This window comes from Protopterus annectens, chromosome 2.part2 (genome assembly GCF_019279795.1).
Source record: "Protopterus annectens isolate FY-2018-M chromosome 2.part2, PAN1.0, whole genome shotgun sequence".
Classification (NCBI taxonomy): domain Eukaryota; kingdom Metazoa; phylum Chordata; order Ceratodontiformes; family Protopteridae; genus Protopterus; species Protopterus annectens.
The window spans coordinates 705,641,785-705,668,557 of record NC_056730.1 but is presented as its reverse complement, the minus strand read 5'-3'; the positions used below and the strand labels follow the sequence as shown (position 1 = coordinate 705,668,557).

The 26,773-nt window shown below is 45.4% G+C and overlaps 1 protein-coding gene across 1 annotated transcript in view; it reads left to right on the top strand.

The window, feature by feature from the left end:
• Positions 1 to 26,773, top strand: part of PTPRA (protein tyrosine phosphatase receptor type A) — a gene marked incomplete in the record, with an annotated part of 4,245,980 nt that overhangs the window by 1,411,101 nt on the left and 2,808,106 nt on the right.

The following is a 26,773-nucleotide window of genomic DNA, read 5'->3' as shown; positions in this document are numbered from 1 at the left end:
GAAAAAAGTTTACCTGATCATGTTAAAGCAAAATTGTTGGATGCTCCATTACAACATGATACTTTGTTTGGTGTTAAGGCAGAAGAGGTGTTGAAGAAAATGGAGGATAAAGCAAAATCAATGCAGACAGTAAAGGATTTCTTACAGGTTCAGCCACCCAGATTTAGTAGGAACTGGCCTTCTAAAAATTGGTCCTTTCCAGTATCAGACAAGCCACAGAGAGGCAGATATTGACACCCAGGAGGCAGATCTCAGCCCCAAGGCTCATACAGACCTAAGCAATGGGGTGCTTCAGCTCCCAAAGGCGGAGAAGACAAATCACAACCTTATAGGAAACAGTCCCAATGACTTTCCTTTACCAATGCAAAGCTCTTACCTTTTGGCAGCTCCCTTAGGGGGAAAACTAGCACTTTTGTCACAAAATTGGCACATGATCACCCAGGACAAATGGGTACTGAATATGGTTTCCCAGGGTTACAGGTTCCACTTTCACACCCTACCAAGGTCAAAAGGTATGCCAGACCTGCTACGCAATCAATGAGCAGAGGCACAAAAACAAATTTCTGCTCTCATGGACATGAGGGCTATCCAAAAAGTACCACAGCAAGAGCAGGGACAAGGATTTTACTCCAGACTTTTCTTGGTACCCAGAAAGGACAAAGCTTGGATACCAATACTGGACCTGTCTACTCTAAATACTTTCCTGGACGTTACAAAATTCAAAATGTTGACACTGCAGCAACTTCTACCCATGCTGGGCAAGAGGGCTTGGCTAGTTACCTTGGACCTCAAAGAGGCATACCTGCATGTCCCAATCAGACAATCTTGCAGAAGATACCTCAGATTCATAGCTGGCTCAATGCATTACCAATTCTCTGCACTGCCCTTTGGCTTTTCTACTGCGCCCAGGGTCTTCACAAAATGCCTGGCACCAGTAATTGCATTCTGCAGACAAAAAGGAATTCAAATATATCCCTACTTGGACGACTGCCTTATTCAAGTGGACAGCAAGGACATTCTACTGAAGCATCTGGCGTTTGTAAAAAGATTACTAATTTGCCTAGGGTACACAGTAAACGAAAATAAATCAAAGCTAGTGCCCTGTCAAGAGATAATATTCCCGGGTGCAAGCTTAAATACAACTGCCCAGATGGCTTATCTCACGCCAGACAAACAAAGGCAACTGACTCATTACTTTCAAATGATGGCAACAAAGACCCAGCTAACTGCAAGAAAAATTCTGCAGGCTTTGGGGTTCATGGCATCCTGCATCCTGCTAATTCCATATGCAAGACTGCATTTAAGGAAGCTACAATGGTATCTAAAAAGTGTTTGGACTCAACATTGCCACAGCCTGGAAGCAATAATTACTCTCATTCCCTGCCTGCAACAAGAGTTTCGATGGTGGGCACTGGCCTGTCACCACAACAAGGGACAGCCTTTCACTTTACCCACAGCCAGGCAGACACTAACAACAGATGCATCGGATTATGCCTGGGGAGCACACATGGCAGGAAAATGTATACAGGGCAAGTGGCCCACAGGCCAAATGCATCTTCATATCAGTCAAAAAGAGATGCTAGCAGTCCAGAATGCCATGACAGCCTTCAAGGATCTACTACATCCTACCCAAACAATAATCCATCTAACATCCTCTCCTCAACTCCCAATAACCTTAATAAATGTCTCTTGAATTTCCAGTTCAAACCAGTTTCAACCAGCTTCATAAAAAGGCTCTTATCTAATCTTAAACCATGCTCAAATGCCCCTGACAACATACCCTCCTCCTTCCTCAAATGTGCAGCTGAAGGTATTGCTCTCCCTATTAGTATCCTGATAAACAGATCCTTAAATGAGTCATACACTCCAAACTCTGGCGTTCAGCCTACATCCTACCTCTCCACAAAGGAGGCAAAACACCACTATCTCTAATTTCCCCATAGCCCTACTCTCTCCAATATCTAAAGTCCTAGAAAAATGTGTCCACCACCAGCTTTTACCTTTCCTAACTCAGAATCACCTTCTTACTCCCACCCAACATGGCTTCCGCCCGGCCATAGCACCATTACTGCCTTACTATCCTTCCTTGAAACAGTCAACCGAGCCGAGACTCTGGACTCCTTGTATCCACAGTACTACTAGATCTATCCAAAGCCTTTGACACCATCTCCCATACACACCTACTCTTTCATCTCGCCAACCTTAATCTCTCCCCACATACTCTTTCCTGGTTCTCCAGCTACCTATCTGAAAGATCTCAAGCTGTCAGATGGAGGAACTCTACCTCTTCCTTTTGCCCACACCAACCGGTGTTCCCCAGGGTCCATCCTCGGACCCATGCTCTTCAACATCTTTATAAATAATCTACACTCTGTCATTCCTGACACCACAGTCATCCAATATGCTGACGACTCCACCTTAGTTTGTGCTGCCTCAAACTTTTCTGAACTCCAGACTAAAACACAAATAGCCTTTTCCACCACAGAGAACTGGATGCACCAAAATCACCTCTCCTCAACTCTAATAAATCCAAAATTCTTATTTTACCCCTTCCAGACATTCCTCATTCTCTGACAAAGATTCCTTCAAAGTCCTCAGCCAAACCAACACTGCTATAGAAGTAGTGCCTTCTGCTAAACTACTCGGCATTACCATAGACGAACACCTAAAATTCGATCTCCACATCCAACAAAACATAAAGAAAACCCACCAAAAGTTAGGTATGCTCTACAGAAACAACCAATTTCTTTCCAACTCCTCTAGGCACACCCTGGCAATTACATATCTTCTACCCTCTCTTCTCTATGGAGCCCCTCTTTTAACCAATCTGTCTATTTCCAACATCTCAAAACTTGAAACTTGCTATAATAAGATCTCTAAATTGCAACCAAATCCAAAACCTCAACTCACCACTGCCTTACCCTTAGAGCTCTAAATTGGCTTGAACTTCCCAACCACCTGGACTACCTCCAACTAACCACTGCTCACAAATTAATATTTTACCCAGACTCTTGCCCTGCCTTAATAAACATCCTTCCACCATACACTCCAAACAGATCTCTGAGATCTGAACACCAAAACCTTATCTCCATCCACAAACCTAAACGTCCTGCCGGCCAACTTCTACTCTCCTTCTCTCTAGGTAAAAATGGAACTCTCCCTCCTTCTCTTAGGACTATACCTAACTCCGACTCCTTCAAGACCCTACTTCTCAAATACCTGTCATCCAAATGGAAATGTTCCTGCTCTCACCTGATATAATTTCCAGGGATCCCTTCCTCTGCAAAAAAAAAAAAAAAAAAAAGTTTTCTTTGGGCACATCTATGTATTTTTTTATATTTACTCTGCACTGTATTGCTTCATTATGTTTGCTCTTCTTGCACATTTTATGTAAATGTATTTCCTGACTGCTTGAATCTTATTCTTGTATTATACCATTAACTTTATGTAACCATGTTTCATTGTATTGCTTGTGGAGCTTTTCTCCCCGGGCCTCCACTGAAAGTGGGCACTTCTTGGCCCAGTGGACTTCCCCGGTAATCAAACTGAAATAAATAAATAAATAAATACATCCAGGACAACTATTACTAAAGACGGACAATACTACAGTCATGTGGTACATAAACAAGCAAGGGGGCACACATTCCTACCCCCTCTGCAGGCAAGCCATGACTTTGTGGAACACAGCACTGGCCTATCAAGTACATCTGCAGGCACAATTCCTGCCAGGAAAGAAAAATACTCTGGCAGACGAACTAAGCAGAAACCTCATGGACCCTCACGAGTGGAAACTAGATCCACAAGTCTTCAGCATGATAACCAAGAAATGGGGATGCCCAGACATAGATCTATTTGCCTCCCCTCACAACTGCCAACTGTAGAGATTCTGCACAAGGACTTATCACTCACAAGCATGGAAGGTGGACGCACTATCATTCAGCTGGAAAAGCCTAACGGTTTATGACTATCCACCACTACCTCTACTACGCAAGGTACTCCTAAAAGTCAGACAAGAGAAACCAAAAATGATTCTAATTGCCCCAGACTGGCCACACCAGCACTGGTACCCAATCCTAAAGAACTTGTCTCAAGGACCAGCCTGGACTTTACCTCAAATTCCTCATCTGCTGACCAACAAAACAGTCAGATTCTGCACAGCCAACTCAGAACCTTAAATCTGGCTTCATGGCGAATAATATAGCCACTCAGAGCACACCTCTCTCTAAAGCAGTTATGGATGTCATTTTGGAAGCCAGGAGGCCCAGCACCTGGAAATCTTACGCAGAAAAATGGAAGAGATTCTGTGCTTGGAACCAGGCACGAGTACATGAACCACTTGATGTCCTTCAAGAATGCAACTGCGGTCCTGACATATGGGTTGTCCTGACTCAGGTAGCCCTTCGGTCGGCCGGATTCCAAAGTCTGGGTCCGGCATCGGCTGATGTCGCCTCCTCCCCGACGTCAGAGCGGCTGGGGTATAAAAGCATCAGCCGACGCCATCTTCTTCAGTCTTTCTTGCCGCGCGGTACCCGAAGCAGAAGCAGTTCGCAAGTGCCGGTCGGTCATCTCCTGTGTTTTCAGTTACCGAAGTCATCAAAAAGCTAAGTACCCCGTTGGGGAACATTTTTCTTGCCTCAGCCGATGTCAGAAAAAATTGAAAAAGTTAACAATTGTTTGTCTTGTAGTAAACAAATACCTCATAAGGACTTCCATTCTTACTGCCTTCCCTGCCTGGGCCCAGATCACGACGTCTCGGCCTGTGCTGCCTGTGCTTGCTTTAATAAGCGCACACTCAGGCGCCGGGCAGAATTTGCCGAAGACTTTTTTGGCGAAAATTACGCTTATATCATGCCGTCGGAACAACCGACAGCACATATTTCCAAAAAACGTAAGGACCGGGACAGACATCCTCGGCCCGCGTCGTCCACCGATACCACTCCCAAGCCTACCGCGAGTGCATCGGCCTCTTCGGAGGTGGTAATTCAACCGCTCCAGGCCGACGACACCGCTTTACCGTGTACTTCGGTCCCGGAGGTTACCCCGGTGCTGGTTGTGGATTTTCCTCCCGAAACCGAAGTTCTAGAATTACCCGGCACCATTCCTGTGGATAAGTTACTCCTGCACGTGGGGCAGCTAGGCCTCCGGTCTCCATGTCCATCAAGGCCTACACACGTGCAAAGGCTGCCCGCCAGGCTAAGGCCCATCCTCCTAAAACTATTCCCCAGAGCCATTCTTCTGATAAACAGATCATGAACCCTAGCTGCTGATCTAATCTCTCTAATCAGAGGTTCTCAGTCGCACCCAGACAGGGGTTCTCAGTCTCCTGCAGATAAAAGACCTAGGACAGAACAGCCAGATACCCTCTCTTCAGATGAAGCCTCTAGGGATTCTGAGCTGTCAGATACCCAGGAAGAATCCTTCCAGGCCTACGAGGACTCTGATGCTGAGGAATCAATTCCTTCTGCCTCTCCTCCAGAGGATATTTCTTTCGGAGAAGTTCTCCACTCCATGAGAGAACATTTTCAGTGGCAGGGCCAGGAATTTCCTGACTCCAGGAAAAGGCTACGTACCTTCCTCAAGTTACCCCAGCACAGACCTTTAGCTATTCGTCCAGTGTTGGATGTCTTGGATGATGTATACTCAGACTCCAGTGCTTCCCCTGATTCTCTCCCTCCTGATCCAGTCAAGCCAGACAGATATTACAGGGTTCCTGAAACTCACAAACATCTCTTTAAGGCCCACTCTGTGGATCTAGAAACTATTTCTCAGGGGCCCAAAGGAGTGGCTACTTCCTCGGCCAGAAACCCTTTGCCCGCAGACAGGGAATCAAGGTCCCTGGAGAGATGGGGCAAAAAAGTTTATACCTCTTCCACCCTTGCCATGAGGTCACTTAACTGCCTTTTTCATATGTTTCAGTACCAGGATTACTTAATGGATGATTTGCAGAAAAAGCTAGCCTCTCCTGAACCTATAGATAGAAAGGCATTGCAGGATTCGGTTCATAACACTCAGCAGGTTAGCAGTCATTTTCTTCAGTGTGGTTATGATGCATTGGAAGCTTCATGTAGGTCAGCTATGACAGGGGCCGTTATACGTAGACATGCTTGGCTGAAAGAACAGCCACTGCCAGACCATGTTAAAGTAAAGCTCCTAGATGCACCTCTGGAAAAACAGAAGCTTTTTGGTGCTACTGCACAGGATGTGTTGAAGTCTATTGAGGAAAAGGCTAAATCAGTAAAGACAGTGAAGGATTTCCTCCAGGTTCAGCCACCTAGATTCAGCAGGAATTGGCCTTCAAAGAATTGGTCCTTTCCGGACACTGACAAGTTTCAAAGGGGAAAAAGCAGGCGTGCTGGAGGTAGAGGGCAATACCGAGGCTCTTACAGGGGCCGCCAATGGCAACCTCCAAATCAGAGAAGTGGCGCAGACAGTTCAGCTGCACCACAGGGACAATCACAATGACTTGACTTTCACCCCGCCGACCAAGGCTCAAAGAGAAGCACCTCTAGGCGGAAAATTATACTTATTCTCAAAGAACTGGCACATTTTAACCAAAGACAAATGGATTCTGGACATAGTAGACCAAGGTTACAGGTTCCACTTCCATACCTTACCAACGAGACAAGGCATGCCAAACCTGCCACAAAATCAAAGGACAGAGGCACTCATACAGGTTTCAAAGTTGTTACAAATAAAAGCAATAGAAAAGGTTCCTCCTCAGGAACAAGGCCAGGGATTCTATTCAAGACTGTTCCTTGTTCCAAGAAAAGAAAAGCAATGGAGACCTATACTGGATTTGTCCGCTCCAAACACTTTTCTCATTGTGCCAAAATTCAAAATGCTGACTTTACAGCAACTCCTTCCCATGCTGGGCAAGGGGTCTTGGCTGGTAACTCTGGACCTCAAGGAGGCATACCTGCATGTCCCAATCAGAAACAGTTGCAGAAGATACCTCAGATTTCTTGAAGGATCAGAGCATTATCAATTCTCAGCATTGCCGTTTGGCTTATCTACTGCGCCCAGAGTATTCACGAAATGCCTGGCATCAGTAGTTGCACATTGCAGGCTCCAGGGAATTCAAATATACCCTTACCTGGACGACTGCCTTATACAAGCAGACAGCAAACTAACCTTGATAAGACACTTGGATTATGTCATTCAATTACTACAGGCTTTGGGATACACAGTCAACATTCAAAAATCAAGACTACTGCCATCCCAACAGATTATTTTTCTAGGAGCCAAATTGGACACACAATCACAAATGGCTTTCCTCACAGAGGAGAAACAAGAACATTTACCAGATTACTTCAAAAGCCTAGCAAAGCTCACCCAGCTGACAGCAAGGAAAATCCTGCAGGCCCTGGGGTTCATGGCATCTTGCATTCTTCTGGTACCTCTGGCAAGACTACACAATGAGAAAGCTACAATGGTACCTAAAAAGCTTATGGTCTCAACACAGCCAAAATCTAGAAGACGTAATACCACTCATTCCATGCCTGCAAAGGGAATTTTTGTGGTGGGCTCAAGCAAGTCATTTAAACAAGGGCATGTCTTTCAACAAACCTCTAGCAAGTCAAACCATTACAACAGATGCCTCAGATCATGGATGGGGGGCGCACATGGAGGGCATATGCATTCAAGGGCAATGGACTCCCAGGGAAATGCATCTACACATAAATCAGAAAGAGATGTTGGCAGTGATACATGCAATCGAGGCCTTCGGGAAATTCCTGCAACAAGGTCATCTGCTAATAAGGACAGACAACACCACTGTCATGTGGTATATAAACAAGCAGGGAGGCACTCACTCTTACCCCCTCTGCAGACTAACAATGACTCTTTGGGAAAAGTCCCTGAAACTGAACATCCACTTGCAATCCCAGTTTGTTCCTGGCAAGGACAATGTTCTGGCAGACAGGCTGAGCAGAAATTTCTTGGATCCGCACGAATGGATGCTGCATCCACACATTTTCTCACAAATAACAAGTGCATGGGGAAAACCGGACATAGATCTCTCTGCTTCTCACCTCAATCACCACTTGGAGAAGTTCTGTTCAAGGACGCACCATCCTCTAGCCTGGAGAACGGATGCCCTCTCCTTCAGCTGGAATTCCCTAACAATTTATGCATTCCCTCCTCTACCATTACTGACCAAGGTGTTATTGAAGATCAAAGCAGAACAACCGAAAGGAATTTTGATAGCTCCAGACTGGCCAAGGCAGCACTGGTATCCATTGCTACTGAGCATAACTCACCAAACCATGGCCCTTGCCTCAATGGCCTCTGCTTCTAACACAGCACAATTGCAGGACTGTTCATCAAAACCTACAAACATTGCAGCTGACAGCTTGGAGGGTTCCATGAATTTCACCCATACCTCTCTTTCCGAACAAGTGCAAGAAATCTTGCTGGAAGCACGCAGACCTTCCACCAGGAAAACCTATTCAGCCAAATGGAAGAGATTCATCATCTGGAATGCCAACAAGGGTCAGGATGCATCAGTAATGAGCATACCACAGATATTAGAATACTTGGCAGAAATGTTTCATAGTGGCCTCTCATATTCTTCAATAAAAATTCACGCTTCAGCAATCTCAGCAAAATACAACTGTGACCCACCTGTGTTTTCACATCCCTTGCCAAGACAGTTTCTAAGAGGGATAAAGAATATCAAACCTCCCAGAAAACCACCAGTACCTGCATGGGACCTCAATTTCGTCTTGGAAAAATTAACTCTTCCTCCTTTTGAACCAGCAGCATCTTCAGAAATGCAATTTCTCTCCTGGAAAACGGTTTTCCTGTTGGCAGTTACCTCAGCAAGAAGAGTCTCGGAGATACAGGCCCTGATGGCAGTACCTCCCTTTCTCATTTTTCATCAGGACAGAGTTTCTCTAAGAACCAATCCTTCATTCATGCCAAAAGTGATATCCAGGGTGTCTCTAAATCAAGCAATTCACCTGCCTACATTCTTTCCCAACCCCCAAAATAAGGGGGAAAAGCTGCTGCACACTTTGGACATACACAGACAATTACGCTACTACTTGGACAGAACAAAGACCACCGGAAAGTCTGACCAATTATTTGTAGCTTATGCTGCTGGAGTGCAAGGAAAGGCAATCTCCAAACAAACAATTTCAAAATGGATTGGACACTGCATCAGATTCTGTTACTCTTTCCATGGAAAAGATGTACCAGCCAATATTAGGCCACACTCCACCAGAGCTATAGCCACATCCACAGCCTTTCTAAGAGGAGTGGCTACAAAGGACATTCTAGAGGCTGCTACATGGAGCTCCGTGCATACATTTACCAAACACTACAACCTGCCTTTATACTCCAGATCCTGAGCAGGCTTTGCTTCGGCAGTCCTGCAGGGCATTTTAGCTACACCATCCCTTTCTTAGATCCTACCACCCCCAGCTTGGCTATGGTACTCAACCCATATGTCAGGACTGCAGTTGCATTCTTGAAGGACATAGTACAGATGTCCTTCATGGATGCATCTGCAGTCATAACAACTGGGTTGTCCTGTCGTCAGGCAGCCCTTCAGTCAGCCGGATTCCAAAGTCCGGGTCCGGCTTCGGCTGATGTCGCACTTCACCCGACGTCATCTCTGTTGGTCTTCGGGTATAAAGGCATCAGCCGACGCCATTTTCCTCAGTCTTTCTTGCCGCGTGGCGCCCGAAGCAGAAGCTGTTCGCAAGTGCCGGTCGGTCGGATCCAGAGATTACTTCTACCGAATACTACTTCAAGACTTCTAAAGCTAAGTACCCGTTGGGGACTCTTTCTTGCCTCAGCCGATGTCAGAAAAAGTTAATAATTGTTTAACCTGTGGGAAACAAATACCTCATAAAGATTTCCACTCTTATTGTCTGCCTTGTTTAGGCCCAGCCCACGACGTAGCAGCCTGTTCGGCCTGTGCTTCCTTCAACCGACGAACGCTTAGGCGTCGGTCGGAGTTTGCAGAACAGTTTTTCGGTTCTGATTTTGCGTACATTATGCCGTCGGATCCTCCGACTACCCAATCTGCCAAAAAACGCAAAGATAAAGACCGACACTCGCGGTCCGCGGTTTCGGCCGACACCATGGTTAAGCAAATCCCGAGTCTCTCGGTTTCGGCGAAACCGAAAACTGATCAAAGTACAGCTGAATCTATCTCTACAACTGAGGCCCCTGCTACCACTCTTGAATCGGCCTCAGCAATTTTATCCACTACGGTGATTGCCACTGACTTATCAGACACCATTCCCTTGGATGTCTCTACCCCAGCACGTGGTGCTGCTAGGCCTCCAGCAGCCATGTCCATTAAGGCCTTCGCCAGGGCTAAAGCAGCCAAGACTACTAAAACAGTGCCTGTTAAACCCCCCACAACCAGGCCCTCTTCTAGTTCTCAAATGCTTACCTTGGCAGAAGATTTAATTTCATTAATTAGAGGATCTCAATCTCACCCAGACAGGGCCTCTCAGCCCCCAGAGAAGAGACCTAGGGCAGAGCCCCCTGAGCCAGTGTCCTCTGATGATTCTGCTGATGAATCAGACATAACTGACCAGCCAGAGGCTCCTTTCTCCAATTTTGAAGATTCTGATGCTGAAGAATCCATTCCAGCTGCTTCCCCACCAGAAGAATTCTCCTTTGGGGAAACCTTACATGCCATGCGAGAGCAGTTCCAATGGCAGCAACAGGATTTTTCAGACACCAGAAAAAGACTTAGGACCTTTCTGCACCTCCCACAGCACAGGCCCTTAGCTATACCTCCTGTTCTCTCTGTGGTGGATGATGCTTTCAATGATGTCTGCTCCGCTCCAGATTCTTTACCCCCAGCACCTGCCAAACCAGACAGATTTTACAGGGTGCCAGATACTCATCACCACCTTTACAAGGCCCCACTTGCAGACCCCGAAACTATATCCCAGGGTCCCAAGGCAGTAGCCGCGACCATAGCTAAAACCCTATTCCTTCTGAAAGGGAAGCAAGGTCATTAGACAGATGGGGTAAAAAGGTCTACACTTCAGCTACTCTCTCAGCTAGAGCTTTAAACTGCCAATTTCACATGATACAATACCAAGAGTTTATGCTTGATCAGTTAACTAAAAAGCTAACCACTGATGAATCTCTTGATAAGAAATATGTATTAGAAATGGTAAATAACATACAACAGGTTAGTAACCATTCCTTAAAATGTGGCTATGATGCACTGGAGGCTTCATTTAGATCAGCCATGACTGGCACAGTGATAAGAAGGCATGCATGGCTAAAGGAGCAAGCTTTACCCCGGATCATGTTAAAGCTAAGTTGCTAGATGCTCCTATGGATAAGACAAGTTTGTTTGGTACACCTGCCCAGCAGGTTATGAAGAAAATGGAAGAAAAGGCAAAATCTGTTCAGACGGTTAAAGATTTCTTGCAGGTTCAACCCCCAAGGTTTAGCAGGAACTGGCCTGCCAAAAATTGGTCCTTTCCTGACTCCACAAGATCTCAAAGGGGCAGGAGTAGACGTTCCAGAGGCAGAAACCAATCCAGAGGAGGTGCCTACAGAGGGCGACAGTGGCAGGGTAACAACAGAGGCACAGTCACAACCACTGCCACTACATCAACACAACCACAGTGACTTAACCTAAATCCGCCTACCAGGGAACAAATAGCAGCACCTCTAGGCGGAAAGTTAACCTTATTTTCAAAGAACTGGCACTACATAACAAAAGACAAGTGGATTTTACGAACCATAGATCAAGGTTACCGGTTCCACTTCCACACTTTACCAGTCAAAGAGGAATGCCAAATCTACCTCCAAATCAAAAACAGAGGCTCTACAACAGATAATGGAGTTAGCAAACATGAGAGCTGTGGAAAGAGTGCCAACAGCAGAGCAAGGAAAGGGGTTCTACTCCAGACTATTCCTAGTTCCAAGAAAGGGCAAGAGTTGGAGACCAATTGTCGGCCTGAGCACCTGAAATACCTACATCATTGTCCCAAAATTCAAAATGCTGACCCTACAGCAACTTCTTCCCATGCTGGGCAAGGAGTGTTGGCTGGTAACTCTAGATCTCAAGGAGGCATACCTGCACGTCCCCATTCGACCAATCTGCAGAAGATACCTCAGATTTCTTGCAGGATCAGAGCACTATCAATTCTCAGCATTGCCCTTTGGCTTATCTACTGCCCAGAGTATTCACAAAATGCCTGGCATCAGTAATCGCCCATTGCAGACTACAGGAATTCAAATTTACCCATACCTGGACGACTGCCTGCTACAAGGGGACAACAAAAGCAAGCTGACAACAGATTTACAAAGGGTCATTTACTTGCTACAAGCACTGGGATACACAGTCAATTTACAAAAGTCAAGGCTGATACCATCCCAAACAAGAACATTCTTGGGCGGAATTGGACACAGTAAAACAAATGGCATTCCTAACTACAGAAAAACAAAAAGAACTCCCTCTATACTTCTTGGCACTAACAAAACTGAACAAGTTAACAGCAAGAAAAGTACTGCAGGCCTTGGGCTTCATGGCATCATGCATAATCTTGGTCCCATTTGCCAGACTACATATGAGAAAACTACAGTGGTACCTAAAGAATTTATGGTCCCAACACAGGCACAGCCTAGAAACAGAAATCCCACTAATTCCATGCTTAAAACAGGAGTTCCTATGGTGGGCTCAGGCATGCCAGTCAAACCCAGGCCTACCCTTTCGCAGATGTCAAGCAAGCCAGACCATCACAACAGACGCTTCAGACCTAGGATGGGGGGCCCACATGCTGGACAAATGCGTGCAAGGATTGTGGACACAGGATCAACTTCACCTGCACATCAACCTAAAAGAAATGCTGGCAGTAAAACTAGCAATCCAACAGTTCAGACCATTTCTCAAAGAGGGCCAGTTGATGATAAGGACAGACAACACCACAGTCATGTGGTACATCAACAAACAGGGAGGCACTCATTCATACCCCCTATGCAGAATGACTTTGGAGCTGTGGACCCTGGCACTCAGCTACAACATCCAGTTACAGGCAATATTTGTACCGGGAAAAGAAAATACTCTAGCAGACATACTAAGCAGAACCACATCGGATGCCCACGAATGGAAGCTGCACCCGGACATCTTCAAGACCATCTCAAAGAAATGGGGAATGCCTCAGATAGATCTTGTTCGCATCACCTCTCAATCACCAGCTCAAAAAATTCTGCACAAGGACATTCCACCCACTAGCATGGAAAGTGGATTCGCTCTCCTTCAGCTGGAAAGGCCTAACAGCATATGCATTCCCACCTCTTCCCTTGATACACAAAGTACTACTAAAAATCAAGGAAGAACGTCCAAGGATAATCCTGATAGCTCCAAACTGGCCAAGACAACACTGGTACCCACTGCTGGAGCATGTCTCGAACAATATGTGGCCAATACCCTGATGCCTTTGATGTTAACTCAGAACAACTACAGCATCATACATCCAAACCTAAAACGTTGCAACTGACTGCATGGAACATCACATAGCAGCAGCTAATCCAGAACTTTCCCAAAGAGTTAAAGACATTATTCTTGAAGCACGCAGACCTTCAACAAGAAGGAACTATGCTGGAAAATGGAAAAGGTTTGTCATTTGGAGTACTGAAAGAGGAAAAGATGTGTCAAACATAGATATGCCTAACATTCTGGAGTATCTGGCCGAACTTCTTCATTCAGGCCTGTCCTACTCCTCCATCAAGATACATGCATCAGCTATTTCGGCAGAATACAGCTTTGATCCACCTGTTTTTTCGCACCCTTTGCTCAGGCAGTTCCTCAGAGGAATCATGAATGTAAAACCCCCAAGAAAAACCACCATTACCAGCTTGAGACTTAAACTTTGTGCTAGAAAAGTTGACACTATCACCATTTGAACCAGCAGCAACAGTAGACCTACAACACCTGTCATGGAAAACTGCTTTCCTACTGGCAATTACTTCAGCAAGGAGGGTTTCAGAACTACAGGCCTTAATGGCGGTGCAACCCTTCCTAATCTTCCACCAAGATAGAGTGTCCATGAGGACTAATCCTACATTTATGCCTAAGGTGGTATCCAGAGTGTCTTTAAACCAGGCAATCCACCTACCTACCTTCTTTCCCAACCCACAAAACAGAGGGGAAAGAATACTGCATACCTTGGATGTACATAGACAGCTACGCTACTACTTGGACAGAACAAAAAGTAGCAGAAAGACTGACCAACTTTTGTAGCCTATGCAACAGGAAGGGAAGGAAAAGCTATTTCCAAACAGACAATCTCCAAATGGATAGGAAATTGCATACGATTCTGTTACTCCTTCCATGGAAAACCAATTCCACAGAACATAAGACCTCATTCTACAAGGGCAACAGCCACTACCACAGCCTTCTTACGAGGAGTGGCAACCAAAGACATTATTGAGGCGGCTACTTGGACCTCCGTGCATACATTTGCCAAGCATTATAATTTGCCTCTATATTCCAGATCCCGAGCAGGGTTTGCCACTGCTGTACTGCAAGGGATCCTAAACACACCATAATCTACTTTTATCCTCCTCCCTAGTTGGCTATGGTATTCTACCCAGTTGTTATGACTGCAGATGCATCCATGAAGGACATAGTACAGTTTTGTACCTACCATAAATGTAGATGTCCGAACTGGATAGCATCTGCAGTCAGGATTACCCTCCCTCCTTCCCCTCTGTGGTACTCCTAGGGTGTTTACCCTCCTAATAGCTAGCTAGTGGGGGGAGTCTTTATGGTGTATTTGTTTGTATATATGTACATACATGCTTATTTTTGTGTTTACCTCTATCTTTTGGAAACATTGGCATCTATCCAAATTTTAGCCTTCAAGAGGGCTACTGGCATCTGGGGCAAGAAACACTGAGGAAAATGGCGTCTGCTGATGCCTTTATACCCGAAGACCAACAGAGATGACGTCGGGTGAAGTGCGACATCAGCCGAAGCCGGACCCGGACTTTGGAATCCGGCCGACTGAAGGGCTGCCTGACGACAGGACAACCCAGTTGTTATGACTGCAGATGCTATCCAGTTCGGACATCTACATTTATGGTAGGTACAAAACTGTACTTTTTGTACCTACCATAAATGTAGATGTCCGATAGATATGGAACTGCAGTCAGGTTTTCCCTCCCTTCTACCCCTCTGCAATTATCTTTTTGGGTCCATTCCCCCTTTTTCATATTAGCTGGGGATATCTGTTATGGTGTATCTGTTTATTACTGTTGTGCATGTCTGGAATTTTTTATCCATTCACCAAATTTAGCCTTCCTTGGAGGGCACCTGGCATCTGGGGCAAGAAACACTGAAGAAGATGGCGTCGGCTGATGCTTTTATACCCCAGCCGCTCTGACGTCGGGGAGGAGGTGCCGACGCCGGACCCAGACTTTGGAATCCGGCCGACCGAAGGGCTGCCTGAGGCAGGACAACCCATATGTCAGGACTGCAGTTGCATATCTATCGGACATCTACATTTATGGTAGGTACAAAACTGTACTTTCCTAATATTCCTCAGATTTTACAATACCTAACTGAGATGCTGGACAAAGGCCTATCCTTATCAATTAAAATCCATGCCTCTGCCATTTCAGCTCATTACAATACGGAACCTCCTATTTTCTCTTATCCACTAGTAAGACAGTACCTCAGAGGGGCAAAAAACATAAGACCCCCAACGAGAGCACCAATACCAACATGGGACCTCAACTTTGTATTGGAAAAGCTCACACTACCTCCTTTTGAGCCAGCCAATACAGCTGAGATAAAATTCTTATCATGGAAAACTGCTCTGCTCCTAGCAATAACTTCAGCAAGAAGAGTCTCAGAGTTGCAGGCATTAATGGCAGTGGAACCTTTTATTTTTCATCCGGACAGGGTTTCTCTAAGGACAAACCCGACATTTATGCCAAAGGTAATATCTAGTGTGGCTCTTAACCAAACCATTCATTTTCCAACCTTTTTATCCAAATCCCCAGAATAAAGGGGAGAGACTTCTGCACTCTTTGGACATACACAGGCAGCTACGCTTCTACTTGGACAAAACAAAGGCTTTCAGAAAAACTGAGCAACTTTTTGTGGCATATGCAGCAGGATCACAAGGAAAGGCCATTTCAAAGCAGACTATTTCAAAATGGATAGGACACTGCATTTGTTTCTGCTATGCAGAGCATGGCAAATCAGTGCCTGAGAATATTAGGCCACATTCTACCAGGGCAGCAGCCACATCAGCAGCCTTTATCAGAGTACCACCAACCAAGGAAATTTTGATGGCTGCAACTTGGAGTTCAGTGCACACTTTTACCAAGCACTATCACTTACCTCTTTACACTAAATCCAGAGCTGGCTTTGCCACTGTAGTTCTGCCGGGCCTCATAGCCACTCCTAATCCTATTTAGGCCCATCCGCCCAACCTCAGCTTTGGGATTCAACCCAAGTGTAATGACTGCAACAGTGAAACACGATGAACGTAGTACAATTGTCTACCTACCATAAATGTAGATGTTCGAGTGTATTCACTGTTGCAGTCCAGGTTACCCTCCCACTATCCCCCTTTCATCTGTACTTCTCTATTCTATACAACCTATGTGGTATATTTGCTTATAGAGGAAGATAATGTTTTTGTTAGTGCATGCCTTTTTATTTGCAAATTTTTAGCCTACCCTTTTGGGGGCACCTGACATCTGGGGCAAGAAAAACTGAAGAAAATGGCGTCGGCTGCATCTTTTATACTCCTGGCGCACTGACGTCAGGGAAGAGGCTACAGCAACTGACGCCGGACCAGGACTTTGGAATTCAGGCCGACTGCAAGTAGCCTGCCAGCAGGATAACCCAAGTGTAATGACTGCAACAGTGAATACACTCTAACATCTACATTTATGGTAGGTACACAACTGTACTTTAATTTGACTGTGCTATGCCACACTGAAACACTTTCCTTGGAAATAACCCCCAAAACCACTTTCCCCTGCAGCATCTTTAAACACTTGAAGTCAAAGTTGGTTGTCCCTCTCCTGCCATATTTGTTACGCTCTTGTAATCTGTTGGAAAATTCAACTGTACTCCTAAATTCTTCTTCATTCCTTGTGAAATCCTAATCCAGTGGTGTGTCTTTGTGCAACCAGACTCTTTGGCAGCCAGCCGCCTCATAAATGAATGCCTCACTGGGATTACTCAGCATGCAAAGTTCAACAACCCTATTTACAATTGGAACTGTTTGAGCATCATCTTATTCTGACTATCACTTGACTTAAAAAGCTAAACGTAACTTTTGTACCTTGTCTGTAGGAAGCCTACACTGACCATTCAAGCTATCAATTTCTGTGCCCAGAAATAACAGTTTGTAGGGCCCTCTGCTTTGTCCATTGCTAATGGTACCCCCTCGCTCTTTGCGTATTTGATTAAAGATATCTTCAGCTCATTGACATTCTCCCATGTCCTTTCTCCCCACAAATAATCATTCAGGTAATGAACAATGTTCTCTTTCCCTAACCACTGTGCCACCAACCAATGCAAAAAGGTATTAAACTTTTCAGCTGCTTCCCAGTGCTGATCTTCTCAAAACCGTGGCCCCTACATTAGATCCATGTACAACTTTGTATCAAGACATTGAGTCCATAGCTATCTGCCTCTGTGGTGTTGGCTTAAGCCCATTCGTCTTTCCTCCCTGTCATCCCAGCTCCTTAATTTCCCTCCTACTGTCCCCATTTGGAATTGGGACTCTTCTTTTCAGGTGCAAGACAGTATTTTTCTCTTGTTTGGGCCTGAAAAGCCTCAGTCTACAGTTTCTGTGAGGTCTTCTAGGGGTATTGGAGAGTTGGACCTGGACCAGCTCATGAGCATTTCTGAAGGCTCAAATGGATTTGGGGATTATCCCTTCTCCCTTTGTTCTGAGGGTTGAGGAATTCGCCCCTTCGGCCCTAAACTTTGTTCTTTCTCCTCAGGACCACTCATTGGCTGTGGTACTTCAGGATACAACACAGCTCCAGTGTGTCCCCTTAATACTGACAAGAGTGGTTTCCTTTAGCATCGGCCTTGATGGTTTCATCTGTGACGTCATCCTCCATAGAAGTCATCATGGCATTGAGAGGTTGAAGACGAAGGCCTGGGGTCTGGCTCGACCCTTGACTTTAGGATCTGTCCCTACATCTGGGTACTTTGGCTTTGGACAGACAGGCACCAGTCTCTACTTTGGACCTGGCCAGGTCAGCAGAAAACAGGGGTTTCTCTGAGGTCTTATCAAAGAGGGCTCCTTTACACTCATCTAGCTTTAGCATCAGCGTTTTACGTTATAGAGAGGATGCCATCTTGCCCTGAGGCTGGAATTTTGGCCTTTCTAGTCAGTCCTTCCATCTCTAGGTTATTTGTGGTCCTTGGGACAGACTACACCATCTGGCTTTGACCAGCCCCAGAAAACAGAAACACAGTGGAACTATTCGACACCTCAGAATATAACAACATTTTTACTAGCAAAGCTTTCAAGTAGCACTCTTCTTTTCAATGGTCATAGTAAACTGCTTCTTAAGTACATTAATAGCAACAGTTCTGCACTATTCAAAATGCAGCCATTATCAATAAATGATTAGTCAATAAAACAAACTGTTAAATATATAACTAATTAAATATATAAGGATCTGTTAAGAATAGGTTTACTACTAATGGTGTAATTTAAACCTGGATAACTACCTGAATGGAAATAGTTTATCCATTTTTATTCAATACATTTAGTGTGTAAACTAACATCAGCACCTCCATCTTTCTTAAAACACTAATCACTGTAAAAGTGAACTTGGATAAATCATGCACATCTATTATATGTCTAGCTGAATTATTACTAGTGACTTTCCTTCATGTTTCAAAAAGATATTCTGAAATATGTTCTTTTAATGTTGTATTTGTCTTACCAATATAAAAAGCTCATTTTTCACAGGTGATTAAGTAGATTTCAGTAATAGATCTACATGTTGCAAAACACCGAAAAACAAATGTGTAAACACATTTTTGTTTATATAGCTACAAAACTGATAGTCGTAGCATGGGAACAGTTCCTTTAGCTATAACATGACTAGAAAGAATTGTGTTAAAATCCTTAAAGCAAAGCTGCTGTCTTAAATTATTTTATTGTAAATAAACGGGTCTGTCCTGCAACTTCTTTCATAGTATTTGAAGAACATAAAAAAGACAAGTTTTGTTTAATTATATTTCTAATTTTCCTGGTATGTGTATTGTGTTTAATCTGATAAATAAGCTTAAATGGAGTCAAATGGTTAGATTGGTCATATGTTACTTGCTGTTCTGAAAAATAAGGTCTAGCTGAATTTTTTTCTTTAATTTGAGTCCCAAGGTTCAGATTTATATCCTCTAGTTTCAAATTCAGAGTACATTTTATTAAGTTGTTCTAAGCAATCACAGCCACCTGCAGACCAGAGGCTGCTTCTCTGTTGCCCTGTCATCTCCACCACAAGATGCAGGAGGTGCATAGAGAAAAGCCAGTGCAAGAGGAAGCACTTGGACTCACCTGAAAAGTCCCTTACAGAGGATTCAGACCTCTTTGAAAGGGAGGGCCCCCAAAGCCCCCCCCCCCCATGTGGATGCCTCTCTTGGTGTCTACTTTGAGTTGATTTGGCAGTGAGGGGGATGGACTACTGAAGCCCCTTCCATGAAGGAGTCTTTTTTTGTTGAGACCTTCAGTGCAGGCTCAGCCATGTCTTGGATGGTACACACTCTAGATGTCCTAATCAGTCTTGTGTGCTGAAGGGCTTGGAGAGAAACTAGCTTAGCATAATTCATCCCTCCTAAACCCAATAGTGTTGGCTCCCCATAAGAATAGGTAATTTTGTAGCGATGGTCCCACAGTTAAATCAGTTGTCACTGCAGCCACCAAAAAGACATTGCTGGGGTAGCATCGGTCCATCCCCCTAATGAGGAGTCTCGGGGCAGTAGATTGATTTGGGAAGCACACTTTTTTGCCTCGACTACATTTGCCCTTTTTGCTCTGAATTATATGGCTTGTTTGACTAGACTCCATCATGAACTAGTGACTGAGATGTCTAAGTTGGTGGCAACATTACAGTTCCCCAAGGTCCATAAGTCTTTGGAGAGACTAGATGTCCGTGAAATTGATTTCTGATGCACCCGATGATACAATCCACGCAGCAGGTACTGGTGTAACCATATGTAGCTTCACAGTGTGCTTGAAGGCACACTTTGTTTGTTTGGACCTAAGGTAAAGGAAACCCTGATCAGGAGTTAACAGGATGGGAAGACTTCATTTGCTGTGAGGGTTCATTTCTCTACCCACTCAGAGGAACTTTTCCAGGAATTGGGGAAGGGAATGTTCTTTTGATAGTCACAGCAGATTTCCCAGGACACTCTGAGTTATAGTGCCCCCCCCCCCCCCCCCCGAGGTAGATAAGTTAGCAACAGTGAACACTGACCATGAGGCAGGAGCATGCCACAAAACCAAGACTTTGGAGGTCCTTTCTCTGGCAAGCCATTCCAGCTTTCCCGGACAGTTGCCCAACTTCTGCATCTGGAGGCAGTCTGGTTTGGTGGAAGGGGGGGGCACATGTGTGATTAGTTCTTAACCCAGAAGCTTGGGAGGCCATCACAGGGGACACCTCAGCCAATTAAACTTATGTCAGATGGAACAAATTTCAGAAGGTGATGGTGCAGACCATCCTACCTGTTATGAGGAACAATTACATATGCCCAGTGGACCATAAAGATGCCTATCATCTCATCAGAATATTGAGACACTCTAGGAAGATCCTACACTTTAAGCAGGGAGCCGGTCATTATCACTTTTGAACCATGTCTTTTTGCCTCACTGCAGTCATCCACCCAAATGTTCACCAAATGCATGACAGTGGTGGTAGCTTGCCTCAGGCTGCATGGGTTCTGGGTCTTCCTTACCCGGAAGACTGGATTCTTACAGCTACTACAAGAGCGCAGTTAATCCAAACAATGGAGACTCTGTTCTGTCTGTGCCTGTCCTTAGGTGTCACCTTTAACTGTGAAAAGTTGAGTCTAGAGCCTTTTCAAGCCATAAGATTTTGTCAGATGTTATCTGGACACTTGGGCAAATTGCCAGGCTACCAGTGCCTTTCTGAATTCCATATGGCTCTAAACTAGTCAGATTCTAGCTCTCTGAAGGCCACCAGCTGCCTTTCTACCTCTTATGGATGATGATAATTGTCTTGATTCCTTTCATCAGATTTTACCTGAGGGCTCTACAATGGATGCTGTCTGTGCAGTAGTCCTTAACAGCTCATCCCATGAACTTTCCTATTTGCCTCACTGAGATTAGCCACCAGGAAATGTGACACTGGCTTATCACTGAACAGGTGGTCTTGGGTCACCCCTTTGTTCTTCCACAGCCAATGGCCATGGTCACCACGGGGGGGGGGGGGTCTACTTTGAAACATCTAAAACCCATAACATTGAATTTCATAACATCTAACACTACAAATCACAAGAAAATAACATCCCCTCCACATATAACGACACCAAACTATCAAACACACTTTTTACTACGTTTCTGCCCTGCATCCCCCATGTGGGGGGCTCCGCCCTCACACCCCCTGTAAATTAAATATACCAATTCCAGAATCGCAGTAAAGTGGGAACAAGTTAATTTCATAACCCCACTGTATCAAGCCCCCCCTGCAGAAGCATCGTAAAAAGTGTGTTTGGTAGTTTGGTGTCTTTATATATCGTTATATGTGGAGGGGGTGTTATTTTCATGTGATTTGTACTGTTGGATGTTATGTAATAAAATGTTATGTGTTTTAGATGTTTTGAAGGGGACCCCACCATGGATGCTTCCTTCCTGGTATGGGTTGAGTGGGGCATTTCAAAGGTAAGACTGCCTGTGGTACCTGGTCCCTGTCAGAGGCCCTTTTTCATATCAGCATTTTGCAGATGAGAGCAGTCCTTGTGTTGCAGACCTTCCAGGACTGCATCCCCAAGGGTGCAGTAGTTATCCATTCAGACAAGTATGTCCATAGTATGGTACATAAACAGAGGGTACCCTTTCTTATCCCCTTTGTCGAGAGGCCTCGGGTAGTGGACAATGTCAGCAATATACATACCATCAAAATCCACGTTACTTGCTGACAATCTCAGCAGGAGCATTTTGATACCTCATAAGTGGTTTAATCCTTCAGTGGCAGCTCAGATATTCAGCTGCTGTGGCCTGCCTTGCTGCAGTCAGTTTTCTCATTCAGCAGCAAATGCATCATATTTTTTTTGCTTAGTTCCCTCACAAGGACTGTCATTGAGGGGCACTCTTCTGCATGCTTGGCCCCATCTCCTTTACCCTTATCCCCTGACCCCATTGATGATCAAGTTCTCACAGAAAGTTGCTCGGTGCAGAGTGACAGAACCAAACATCTCAGGAAATCCAAAGTTATTTGTGTCCTTTTCTAAACTTAAATTTGGGAAACTGGTATCTAATGTGACCCTATTCAGATGGTTGTCCATCTGCCTTTCTTTTAGCTATTCTTCAAAAGGCATGCCCCCTCCTTCCAAGCCTAAGGCTTGCTCCACAGGACAGATGTTAGTGTTTCACTGTTGCAATCCTTACAAATGAGTTATCTGGCTCCCAGTAGCCTGCAGTCGGCCAGAATACCAAAGTCCTTGGTATATGACGTCAGCTGCCTCTGGATTAAGCCTGACACCAGGACATCCGGTACAAAGGCAGGCAGCCTACGGGATTTCCTCAGTCTTTCTTGCCGCAGAGCCCAAAGCAGAAGCAATTCGCACGAGTGCCGGTCAGTAGATTTACCTTCTTTTTGTATTCTGACTTGTAAAGTTGAAGACATCCTTAGACAAGTACCCCGTTGGGGGCCCTTTTTCTTACTTTAACAAATGTTAGAGAAAATTAATAACTGTCTTGCCTGTGGAAAACAGAATGTTAAGTTGTCTGTCTTGCCTTCATTCTTGCTGGATTGGTTCGGAGCTGATCCTCTGCTCCGACTCTGCTTACTACTAAAGCTCGAGAGCTGTTTACTGGCCAGTAAATAGCTCTCGAGCTTTACTAGTAGGCCGAGTCGGAGCCGAGGGTCGGCTCTGAACCCATCCAGCAAGAAAGAAGATGAGAAGAAGACAACTAACATGGAACGTTTTGGTAGGTACATAACTTCTTATTCCGCATCGTGATTTTCATTCCTACTGTATTACTTGTTTGGGCCTTGAGGACGACGTCCCAAATTGTGATCTCTGTGCTTCTTTTAACTCACGTGCCATATGCTGTAGAGCTAGGATTTTATATAAGTAGTTCTGAGTTTGGCCTGAGTTTGTCGGTATGGCGTCTTCTGGTCTCCTGACTTCGGATATTCCCAAGAAGCGCAAGGATAAGGACCACGACAGGCCTACGGTTAAATTAACCGATTACATCCCTGTTTAGTTGGTTGTCGGTTCAGCGGTAGCCAGTGAGGTGCTTTCTTTGTCCTTGCAGTCTGCAGATGTTCGGCAGCAGGTGTTTTCGGAGGCCTTTGCTGAGCCCTCCATTTTGCAGGCTTCTGCTTTGCCTTCAGACCCTCCATCAGTCGCCACCTCTAGATCCGGGGCCTCTAAGCAGGCGCCGGCTTCAGAGGCCTCTCTTCAACACCTGGAGACCAGGTCCAGACCGACGACCTCGGTTCACACTTCTGCTGTGGCTAGGCCTCCCGAGTCCCTCCAGCTTTCTAGCAGGCCTTCCAGCCGAAAATCTACTCCTAAACAGGCACCAGCCTCCCCTCAATTGCCTCAGGCTCAGATGGTTAAGATGGCTAGTAGTCTCTTGACTCTTATTAGGGGCTCTCAGCCACCTTCTTCTAAGAGGGCTAGGGAATTGTCCCCGGATGTTTGTCTGCCTCAGACTCAGAGGTTTTCAGCCCCTCTGCTGATGGATACACAGCTTTTTTTCTGGTTTTGAGGATTCTGATGCTGAAGACTCTGTCCCTTCTGCCTCTCCCTTAGAGGATTTCTCATTTGGGGATAGTCTGATTACCCTCAAGGAGCATTTTAGATGGGAAAGTCAGGATTACCCTCAGTCTAAGAAGCAGATTAGGGAGTTCTTGGATTTGCCTCAGCATAAGCCTTTGGCTATTTCATCGGTTTTTGGAAGAAGTTGATTATGTTTTCATGGAGAATTCTTTGACACCTAATTCTGTTCCTCCTGCTCCCAGAAAGCCTGACCGGTGTAGAGGTCCTGATTCTCATCAGTTCCTTTTCAAAATTCCTACTGCTGATCCAGAGATTATTTCTCATGGCCCTAAGGGTGTTAAGGCCACTATTGCTAAAAATCCTCTTCCTTCTGACAGGGAATCTAGGGCCTTAGGTGGGGTAAAAAGGTTTATACTTCTTCCACCTTGGCTATTAGGTCTGTTAATTGTCTCTTTCATATGCTTAAGTATCAGCAGTATACTTTGGAGGCCATTAAGGCTAAAATTGCTGGTGTTCCTTCCTTGATGGAGAATAAGGATATGCAAGACTTATTGAATTCTGCCACTCTGGTTACTAAACATTCTCTACATTGTGGTTTTTGACACTTTGAAGGCTTCTTGCAGGGCAGCGGCCACTGGTTCTGTAATCAGAAGACATGCTTGGCTCAGGGAGCAGCCCCTTTCTGAACCTGTACAGTCTAAATTACTGGATGTGCCCTTGTATAAGGACAGTCTTTTTGGAAGCAAAGCAGAAGAGGTATTGAAGTTGGAGAATAAGGCTAAATCTATGCAAACTCTTAAGGACTTTCTGCAAGTTCAACCTCTTCGTTTTAGCAGGTATTACCCTTCTAAGAGTTGGACTTTTGCTGACCCTAGTAAACAGGGTCATACAAGATCTAGGGGCTACAGGTTTTCCAGGGGACATACTTCCACCCCTCAAAAGGCCACACACTGGCAGGCTTCATCTTCAAAATCAGGGAGTTCTAGGCAGACTTCCCAAAGCAAACATTCTCAATGACTCCAGCCTTCCTTGCTAAACCTGGGAGCAATAGAGCAAGTTCCTGCACTACATATAGGCCAGGGTTTTTACTCAAGACTTTTCCTGGTCCCCAGAAAAGGGGGCACCTGGTGCCTTATTCTGGATTTGTCACTCTAAACACCTATCTGGTGATTCCCAAATTCAAAATGCTCAGTCTTCAGCATTTGCTGCCAATGCTGGCCAGGTATTCCTGGCTGGTGACTTTGGATCTAAAAGAAGCTTACTTGCACATCCCTATAAGGGAAAGCTGCAGGCAGATGTCCTTCAAGGATGCATCTGCAGTCCTTGGGTTGTCCTGTCGTCAGGCAGCCCTTCGGTCGGCCGGATTCCAAAGTCTGGGTCTGGCCTCGGCTGGTGTCGCACTTCACCCGACGTCATAGCTGCAGTTCTTCAGGTATAAAGGCATCAGCCGACGCCATTTTCCTCAGTCTTTCTTGCCGCATGGCGCCCGAAGCAGAAGCTGTTCGCAAGTGCCGGTCGGTCAGATCCAGAGATTACTACTACCGAATACTACTTTGAAGACTTCTAAAAAGCTAAGTACCCCGTTGGGGACTCTTTCTTGCCTCAGCCGATGTCAGAAAAAGTGAATAACTGTTTAACTTGTGGGAAACAAATACCTCATAAATATTTCCACTCTTACTGCTTACCTTGTTTAGGCCCAGACCACGACGTAGCAGCTTGTTTAGCCTGTGCTTCTTTCAACCGACGGACGCTTAGACGTCGGTCGGAGTTTGCTGAACAGTTTTTTGGCTCAGAATTTGCGTACATAATGCAGTCGGATCTTCCGACTTCACAAGTTGTTAAGAAACGCAAAGAAAAGGACCGACACTCGCGGTCCGCGGTTTCGGCCGAAACCGCGGTTAAGCAAACCGCTAGTGGCTCGGTTTCGGCCGAAACCGAGCAAACGGTTCTAACTTCAGCCGAATCCATGACTACTACCGAGGCCCCTTCTAACCTGGTTGAGTCGGCCTCTGAAATTCAACCTGCTACTGTGGTTTCACAAGAACTATCGGACACCATCCCTTTGGATGTTTCAACCCCTGCACGTGGTGCTGCTAGGCCGCCTGCAGCCATGTCCATAAAGGCCTTTGCCAGGGCTAATGCAGCCAAAACTTCTAAGTCTGTGCCTGTTAAGCCCCCCTCTCACAGGTCCAGTTCCAGTTCCCAAATGCTTACTCTGGCAGAGGATCTCATCTCTTTAATAAGGGGATCCCAACCTCATCCAGATAGGGCCTCTCAACCTCCTCCATAAAAGAGACCTAGAGCAGAGCCCCCTGAGTCAGTGTCCTCAGATGATTCTTCTGATGATTCAGACAATACAGACCATCCAGAGGCTCCTTTTTCTACTTATGAAGACTCCGATGCTGAGGAATCGATTCCTTCTGCCTCTCCACCAGAGGGATTTTCCTTTGGGGAAACCTTACATGCCATGAGAGAGCAATTTCAATGGCAGGGGCAAGATTTCCCAGACTCAAGGAAAAGGCTTAGGACTTTTTTGCATTTACCACAACATAGGCCTTTAGCTATACCTTCAGTTCTTCCTGTTGTAGATGATGCATTTAATGATGCTTGCACTGCTCCTGACACTTTGCCTCCAGCCCCTGCTAAGCCCGATAGGTTTTACAGGGTCCCGGACACACATCACCATTTATACAAGGCTCCTTTTGCAGATCCCGAGACTATCTCCCAGGGGCCTACGGCAGTAGCTTCGACCTCAGTTAAAAACCCTCTCCCCTCTGAAAGGGAATCCAGGTCCTTAGAGAGATGGGGTAAAAAAGTATACACCTCTGC